The sequence below is a fragment of the Mustela nivalis genome, assembly GCF_964662115.1.
Source record: "Mustela nivalis genome assembly, chromosome: 12".
Lineage (NCBI taxonomy): Eukaryota > Metazoa > Chordata > Mammalia > Carnivora > Mustelidae > Mustela > Mustela nivalis.
The window spans coordinates 95788470-95798599 of record NC_139031.1 but is presented as its reverse complement, the minus strand read 5'-3'; positions in this window follow the sequence as shown (position 1 = coordinate 95798599).

The window sequence follows — 10130 nt, the reverse complement described above, 5'->3', positions numbered from 1 at the left end:
AATTAATTGGCTTAGAACATTCGGGTTTAGGGCATTTAAAGAGTGTGGTTATTGAAAACCTGAATATCATGTTATTCAGTGCAGAGTGGAGATGCATATTATTTTAAGAGAAGAAAGGTTTGTATGATTCTCTTCAATGTGATTCTTTCATAAATATCCTATTGTCCTGCACGATCCCTTTAACTTTAAATGGGAGGAGTTCAGAGGGTGGGTGAACGGTACAGATGGAGGTAGTAGGGAAGGAGGACACTGAGCAACCCATTCATCAGAATGCATTAAAATCCGGCACACACATCCAGCATGGTTTGCACATCATTTCAAGACAATGCTTGACTGGCATTTTTTGTGTGCCCATGACCAAGAAGACCAACTGTATCCACTCTCTAGAGATTCCCACTGCAGTTTTGGGGGGGCAGGTAGGGGACAAAGAATTCACAAGGCTAAGAAGTGGCACATCATGTGTAAATGCCACCACAAACAGCACAGTTGAAATATCAGAAGTGTGGATTTATTGAAAAAAAAAGGAATAAGGCAGCAGTTCTTTAGAAAAGATAACGGGGAAGGAAGGGACACATCGTGACCCTAGTCCCCAAAATTTAAGAGGCTTTTGTTTCCTCCACCTAAATATACCCAAACACTCCCATACAAAATTGCTTCCCATACTTTCCTAAGCAAAAAGAATTGGACAAGTAAAAAAGGGAGACTGGAGCCTCAGCAAAAACATTTTCATAGAGTAAAAATTCTTAAATATTTATCAAGAGACAAATTCAGAAAGTGGATGAGCTCTTCACAAATCCCCTTAAAAATGCTTCTGTGAGGAGGAGTCAAGATGGCGGAGAAGTAGCAGGCTGAGACTACTTCAGCTAGCCTGAGATCAGCTACATAGCTTATCTAAAGATTGCAAACACCTGAACATCCATCGGCAGATCGAAGAGAAGAACAGCAATTCTGGAAACAGAAAAACAACCACTTTCTGAAAGGTTGGACCGGCGGAGAAGTGAATCCAAAGCGACGGGAAGATAGACCCCGGGGGAAGGAGCCGGCTCCCGGCAAGCGGCGGAGCAACCGCGCACAAAATCAGGACTTTTAAAAGTCTGTTCCACTGAGGGACATAGCTCCAGAGGTTACCCGGGGCAAAGCCCACACGGGGTCAGCGTGGCCTCAGGTCCCGCAGGGTCACAGAAGGATCGGGGGTGTCTGAGTGTCGCAGAGCTTGCGGGTATTGGAACGGGAAAGCCAGCTACAGAGACAGAGCCGACAGTAAGCTCACAGCTTGGAGTGACCTTGAACCGGTCGCAGGCTCGGTGAGCTCGGAGTGCAGCCGGAGGTCAGGCAGATGGGAGTAACTGGGCGCTGTTCTCTGAGGGCGCACTGAGAAGTGCGGCCCTGGGCTCTGGGCTCCTCCAGGCCGGAGACCAGGAGGCCGCCATTTGTATTCCCCTCCTCCGGAACTCTACGGAAAGCGCTCAGGGAACAAAAGCTCCTGAAAGCAAACCCAAGCGGATTACTCACCCCGGCCCCGGGTAAGGGCGGTGTATTTCCGCCTGGGGCAAAGACACTTGAGAATCACTACAACAGGCCCCTCACCCAGAAGATCAACAAGAAATCCAGCCAGAGACCAAGTTCACCTACCAAGGAGTGCGGTTTCAATACCAAGAAGAGCAGCAGAATTCTAGAAGAGGAGAAAGCAAAGCACAGAACTCATGGCTTTTTCCCTGTGATTTTTTTTAGTCTTGCAGTTAATTTAATTTTTTTCTTTTTCATTTTTTGTTTTTTTTTTCTCGCCTTGGGGTAAAAAAATTTTTTTTAACTGTTACCTTTTTCTTTTTTAACGATTTTTTACTAGTTTATCTAATATATATATATTTTCTTTTTTATATTTTTCTTAGGTGTTTTTTTTTTAAATTCTTTTCTTTTTTTTTTTCTTTCTTCCTTTTTGAACCTCTTTATATCCCCTTTCTCCCCCCTCACGATTTTGGATCTCTTCTAATTTGGTTAAAGCATATTTTCCTGGGGTTGTTGCCACCCTTTTAGTATTTTACTTGCCCCTTCATATACTCTTATCTGGACAAAATGACAAGACGGAAAAATTCAACACAAAAAAAAGAACAAGAGGCAGTACCGAAGGCTAGGGACCTAATCAATACAGACATTGGTAATATGCCAGATCTAGAGTTCAGAATGACAATTCTCAAGGTTCTAGCCGGGCTCGAAAAGGCATGGATGATATTAGAGAAACCCTCTCGAGAGATATAAAAGCCCTTTCTGGAGAAATAAAAGAACTAAAATCTAACCAAGTTGAAATCAAAAAAGCTATTAATGAGGTGCAATCAAAAATGGAGGCTCTCACTGCTAGGATAAATGAGGCAGAAGAAAGAATTAGTGATATAGAAGACCAAATGACAGAGAATAAAGAAGCTGAGCAAAAGAGGGACAAACAGCTACTGGACCACGAGGGGAGAATTTGAGAGATAAGTGACACCATAAGGCGAAACAACATTAGAATAATTGGGATTCCAGAAGAAGAAGAAAGAGAGAGGGGAGCAGAAGGTATACTAGAGAGAATTATTGGGGAGAATTTCCCCAATATGGCAAAGGGAACGAGCATCAAAATTCAGGAGGTTCAGAGAATGCCCCTCAAAATCAATAAGAATAGGCCCACACCCCATCACCTAATAGTAAAATTTACAAGTCTCAGTGACAAAGAGAAAATCCTGAAAGCAGCCCAGGAAAAGAAGTCTGTAACATACAATGGTAAAAATATTAGATTGGCAGCTGACTTATCCACAGAGACCACAGGCCAAAAAGAGCTGGCATGATATTTTCAGAGCACTAAACAAGAAAAACATGTAGCCCAGAATACTATATCCAGCTAGGCTATCATTGAAAATAGAAGGAGAGATTAAAAGCTTCCAGGACAAACAAAAACTGAAAGAATTTGCAAATACCAAACCAGCTCTACAGGAAATCTTAAAATGGGGTCCTCTAAGCAAAGAGAGAGCCTACAAGTGGTAGATCAGAAAGGAACAGAGACCATATACAGTAACAGTCACCTTACAGGCAATACAATGGCCCTAAATTCATATCTGTCAATAGTTACCCTGAATGTTAATGGGCTAAATGCCCCTGTCAAAAGACACAGGGTATCAGAATGGATAAAAAAACAAAACCCATCTATATGTTGCCTCCAAGAAACTCATTTTAAGCCCGAAGACACCTCCAGATTGAAAGTGAGGGGGTGGAAAAGAATTTACCATGCTAATGGACATCAGAAGAAAGCAGGAGTGGCAATCCTTAGATCAATTAGATTTTAAGCCAAAGACTATAATAAGAGATGACACTATATCATACTCAAAGGGTGTGTCCAACAAGAAGATTTAACAATTTTAAATATCTATGCCCCCAACGTGGGAGCAGCCAACTATATAAACCAATTAATAACAAAATCAAAGAAACACATCAACAATAATACAATAATAGTAGGGGACTTTAACACTCCTCTCACTGAAATGGACAGATCATCCAAGTAAAAGATCAGCAAGGAAATAAAGGTCTTAAACGACACACTGGACCAGATGGACATCACAGATATATTCAGAGCATTTCATCCCAAAGCAACAGAATACACATTCTTCTCTAGTGCACATGGAACATTCTCCAGAATAGATCACATCCTCGGTCCTAAATCAGGACTCAACCGGTATCAAAAGATTGGGATCATTCCCTGCATATTTTCAGACCGCAATGCTCTAAAGCTAGAACTCAACCACAAAAGGAAGTTTGAAAAGAACCAAAATACATGGAGACTAAACAGCATCCTTCTAGAGAATGAATGGGTCAACTGGGAAATTAAAGAAGAATTGAAAAATATCATGGAAACAAATGATAATGAAAATACAACGGCTCAAAATTTGTGGGACACAACTAAGGCAGTCCTGAGAGGAAAATATATAGCGGTACAAGCCTTTCTCAAGAAACAAGAAAGGTCTCAGGTACACAACCTAACCCTACACCTAAAGGAGCTGGAGAAAGAACAAGAAAGAAACCCTAAGCCCAGCAGGAGAAGAGAAATCATAAAGATCAGAGCAGAAATCAATGAAATAGAAACCAAAAAACAATAGAACAAATCAACCAAAGTAGGAGCTGGTTCTTTGAAAGAATTAATAAAATTGATAAACCCCTGGCCCGACTTATGAAAAAGAAGAGAAAGGACCCAAATAAATAAAATCATGAATGAAAGAGGAGAGATCACAACTAACACCAAAGAAATACAAACTATTATAAGAACATACTATGAGCAACTCTACGGCAATAAATTTGACAATCTGGAAGAAATGGATGCATTCCTAGAAAAATATAAACTACCACAACTTAACCAGGATGAAATAGAAAGCCTGAGCAGACCCATAACCAGTAAAGAGATTGAAACAGTCATTAAGAATCTCCAAACAAACAAAAGCCCAGGGCCAGACGGCTTCCCGGGGGAATTCTACCAAACATTTAAAGAAGAACTAATTCCTATTCTCCTGAAACTTTTACAAAAAATAGAAATTGAAGGAAAACTTCCAAACTCATTTTATGAGGCCAGCATCACCTTGATTTCAAAACCAGACAAGGATCCCATCAAAAACAAGAGCTATAGACCAATATCCTTGATGAACATAGATGCAAAAATACTCAACAAAATACTAGCCAAAAGGATTCAACAGTACATTAAAAAGATTATTCACCACGACCAAGTGGGATTTATTCCAGGGATGCAAGGTTGGTTCAACATCTGCAAATCAGTCAATGTGATACAACACATCAATAAAGAAAGAACAAGAACCATATGATACTCTCCATAGATGCTGAAAAAGCATTTGACAAAGTACAGCATCCCTTCCTGATCAAAACTCTTAAACGTGTAGGGATAGAGGGCACATACCTCAATATCATCAAAGCCATCTATGAAAAACCCACCGCAAATATCATTCTCAATGGAGAAAAACTGAAAGCTTTTCTGCTAAGGTCAGGAACACGGCAGGGATGTCCATTATCACCACTGCTATTCAAAATAGTACTAGAGGTCCTAGCCTCAGCAATCAGACAACAAAAGGAATTTAAAGGCATCCAAATCGGCAAAGAAGAAGTCAAATTATCACTCTTCGCCGATGATATGATACTATATGTGGAAAACCCAAAAGACTCCACTCCAAAACTGCTAGAACTTGTATAGGAATTCAGTAAGTGTCAGGATATAAAATCAATGCACAGAAATCAGTTGCATTTCTCTACACCAACAGTAAGACAGAAGAAAGAGAAATTAAGGAGTCCATCCCATTTACAATTGCATCCAAAACCATAAGATACCTAGGAATAAACCTAACCAAAGAGGCACAGAATCTATACTCAGAAAACTATAAAGTACTCATGAAAGAAATTGAGGAAGACACAAAGAAATGGAAAAATGTTCCATGCTCCTGGATTGGAAGAATAAATATTGTGAAAATGTCTATGCTACCTAAAGCAATCTACACATTTAATGCAATTCCTATCAAAGTACCATCCATCTTTTTCAAAGAAATGGAACAAATAATTCTAAAATTTATATGGAACCAGAAAAGACCTTGAATAACCAAAGGGATATTGAAAAAGAAAGCCAACGTTGGTGGCATCACAATTCCGGACTTCAAGCTCTATTACAAAGCTGTCATCATCAAGACAGCATGGTACTGGCACAAAAACAGACACATAGATCAATGGAACAGAATAGAGAGCCCAGAAATAGACCCTCAACTCTATGGTCAACTCATCTTCGACAAAGCAGGAAAGAATGTCCAATGGAAAAAAGACAGCCTCTTCAATAAATGGTGCTGGGAAAATTGGACAGCCACATGCAGAAAAATGAAATTGGACCATTTCCTTACACCACACACAAAAATAGACTCAAAATGGATGAAGGACCTCAATGTGCAAAAGGAATCCATCAAAATCCTTGAGGAGAACACAGGCAGCAGCCTCTTCAACCTCAGCCGCAGCAACATCTTCCTAGAAACATCGCCAAAGGCAAGGGAAGCAAGAGCAAAAATAAACTATTGGGATTTCATCAAGATCAAAAGCTTTTGCACAGCAAAGGAAACAGTTAACAAAATCAAAAGACAACTGACAGAATGGGAGAAGATATTTGCAAACGACATATCAGATAAAGGACTAGTGTCCAGAATCTATAAAGAACTTAGCAAACTCAACACCCAAAGAACAAATAATCCAATCAAGAAATGGGCAGAGGACATGAACAGACATTTCTGCAAAGAAGACATCCAGATGGCCAACAGACACATGAAAAAGTGCTCCATATCACTCGGCATCACGGAAATACAAATCAAACCACAATGCGATATCACCTCACACCAGTCAGAATGGCTAAAATCAACAAGTCAGGAAATGACAGATGCTGGCGAGGATGCGGAGAAAGGGGAACCCTCCTACACTGTTGGTGGGAATGCAAGCTGGTGCAACCTCTCTGGAAAACAGCATGGAGGTTCCTCAAAATGTTGAAAATAGAACTGCCCTATGACCTAGCAATTGCACTATTGGGTATTTACCCTAAAGATACAAACGTAGTGATCCAAAGGGGCACGTGTACCCGAATGTTTATAGCAGCAATGTCCACAATAGCCAAACTATGGAAAGAACCTAGATGTCCATCAACAGATGAATGGAGAAAGAAGATGTGGTATATATACACAATGGAATACTATGCAGCCATCAAAAGAAATGAAATCTTGCCATGTGCGACAACATGGATGGAAGTAGAGCGTATCATGCTTAGCAAAATAAGTCAAGCAGAGAAAGACAACTATCATATGATCTCCCTGATATGAGGAAGTGGTGATGCAACATGGGGGCTTAAGTGGGTAGGAGAAGAATAAATGAAACAAGATGGGATTGGGAGGGAGACAAACCACAAGTGACTCTTAATCTCACAAAACAAACTGAGGGTTGCTGGGGGAAGGGGGTTTGGGAGAAGGGGGTGGGATTATGGACATTGGGGAGGGTATGATCTTTGGTGAGTGCTGTGAAGTGTGTAAACCTGGTGATTCACAGACCTGTACCCCTGGGGATAAAAATATATGTTTATAAAAAATAAAAAATTATATAAAAAAAAAGAAAATGCTTCTGTAGTCTAGTGGCTGAAAATCAAGTTTTACTTATATTCATATGAAGTAAAGTTTTTGGAATTGTAATAAAACCTTGAAAACCATTGATTCATCTCTATTCACCTTGTTGCGTGTGTTTCTTCTGATACTTGTGGGATGATTATGTGTCGGTTGGCTAGGGGACAGTGTTCAGATATGTGGTCAAGCATTATTTTGGATGTTTCTGTTAGATTTTTTGGATAATATTAGCATTATAAAAAATAATTATAAAATTATTAATAATATAATAATGTATATTATATGTATATTATATTATGTATGTATATTATTATATTATGTATTTTTAATGTACATTATAATGTATATTATATTATGTATATTATAATATGTATTATATTATATTACATTATTATTATATTATTAATTATTTTTATAATTATTTTTATAATTAACTATAATATAATATATGTTATATTATATATAATCATTACATAATCATATGTATAATTACTTAATTAACATATAATTATTATATGTTAGTTAATTAATATTATAATATAATATAATATCATATAATTAATAATTAATATACTATTACATATTATAATTATTGCATAATTACATAATAATATATTATTAATAATAATAATAATAATAATTATTATTATTATAAAAATTATAAAATCACAGAGGGAGAGAGGGAAGAAAACTCCTTGTTGAGCAGGGAGCCAGATGCAGGTCTTGATCCCAGGACCCTGAGATCATAACCCCAGTCTAAGGCAGTCAACTAACCAGCTTAGCCACCTTCCTAAGGGCCCCTACACAGACCTTGAGTAAAGCAAATTGCTGTCAGCAATATGGTGGAACTCGCTCATACAGTTGAAGGCATGAGTAGAACACACAGGAACCTTCCCTGAACATAAAGGGTTTCTGTGGCAGATGGCTTTTGGATTCCAACTGTGTCTCTTCATGGAGTTTCCAGCCTGCCAGCTTCCCCTATATTATGGACTAACCCGTCCTCCACAAATTCATGTATATATATATATATATATATATATATATATATACACATACATATACATACATACACACATACATTCCTACATACTTCCTACATACATACATACATTTGTTTTGGTTCTGTTTCTCTGGAAAACTTAACTAATGCATTTGGTGATTATAAACTCTTCCAAAATATGAGAAGAAACAGATTCTCTCTGTTCCCTACTTGTCACCTCCTCTTCTATCTCACTCTCCACCCCCACCCCTACATACCACACATGGTAATGCCCCTTGTCTTTTTAAATTCACTGTTTTTCTTTCTTTCTTTCTTTCTTTCTTTCTTTCTTTCTTTCTTTCTTTCTTTCTTTCTTTCTTTCTTTTATTTGAGAGATGGAGACAGAGACAGGGAGAGACAGCATGAGCAGGGAGGAGAGGGAAAAGCAAGCTCACCACTGAGCAGGAAGCCCTGTGAGGGTCTTGATCCCCAGGATCCTAGGATCATGACCTGAGCCCAAAGCAGATGCTTAACCGACTGAGACACACAGTTGCCCCTAAATCCATGTTCTTTTCTATGGTGAACAATGGTAAACTTGATGGCCATTCTTTCTTTCTTCTACTCCTCTTCTTCTGTAATAATTGTATAATTGCTAATATACTCTTTCTTGTTATTTGCCTTTGAACAATTAAAATCAGTGTACCTGACTTGTTGAATGGTATTTAATTTCTCTGAGCTTTCATATGTGAATGGTTGGTCTCGGTAGGAGAATACATTGTCAGAGTCTTTATATTACTCCTCATTTGCTATATGACTATGTCTGCCAAGCGCTGTCTGCTGCATCGTTTCCTCGTTGTCGGGTTATATAATACTTAGGTTCTGTTTTGTCACTCTAACCCTCACATTTGTTGTAGTCTTAATTCTCTAGCTGAACATTCATCACCAGGTCCTTTTTCTGTGGTTAAGTCATTACTTTTTAATAATTATTTAATTATTTTAAGCAGCTTTATGGAGGTATGATCCACAAAAAAAAGAAAAAAAAAACACAAAGAACTGTACATATTTAAAATAAAAAATTGGGTAATTAAAAAATAATTATTTTTGAGAGAATCTAATATATATATATATTTTTTACTTTTAATTATAGATGATACTTGTTGTGTAGAATCTAAAAATCTTGGGGCACCTGGGTAGCTCAGTCGGTTAAGGCCTCTGCCTTCAGCTCAGGTCATGATCCCAGGGTCCTGGGATAAAGCCCCACATCTGGTTCTCTTCTCAGCAGGGACCCTGCTTCCCCCTCTCTTTCTCTGCCTGCCTCTCTGCCAAATAAATTTTAAAAATCTTTTTAAAAAATAAAAATAAAAATAATAATCTTTGCATAGCTCAAGATCACAAATACTTTCCCTGACATTTTTTCCCAGAAGATTTATAATCTTAGGTTATTTGTTATGTTTATGATTAATTTTGAACTTATTATTTTTATTCAACAATATGTAATGTTTAAATATTTAATATAGATAAGTGAGATGAAATATCTCTTCTTTATTCTTTTCAAAACAGTACAGAGATCTCTATTCACCCAGTTTCCCCAACTGTTGACATTTTATATAACCATAAAACTCAGGAAATTAACTTGGGTACAATATTATTAATTAAACCACAGACTTCGCATTTCACCAGTTTTTTCCAATAGTGCTATTTGAATTTTTCTAGCAAAAACTTACAGTGGTAAAATGCATCTGACATAAGATTTACCATCTTCACTTTTTTTTTTAAAGTATTTTTATTTATTTTTGAGAAAGAGAGAGAACAAGCACAAGCAGGAGGTAGGGGCAGAGACAGAAGCAAGCTCCCCAGTGAGCAGGAAGCCTGATGCGGGGCTTGATCCCCAGACCCAGGGATCATGACCTGAGCCCAAAGCAGACACTTAACTGACTGAGCCACCCAGGCACCTCCATCTTAACTGTTTCAAAGTTTAGGATTGTTGAGTA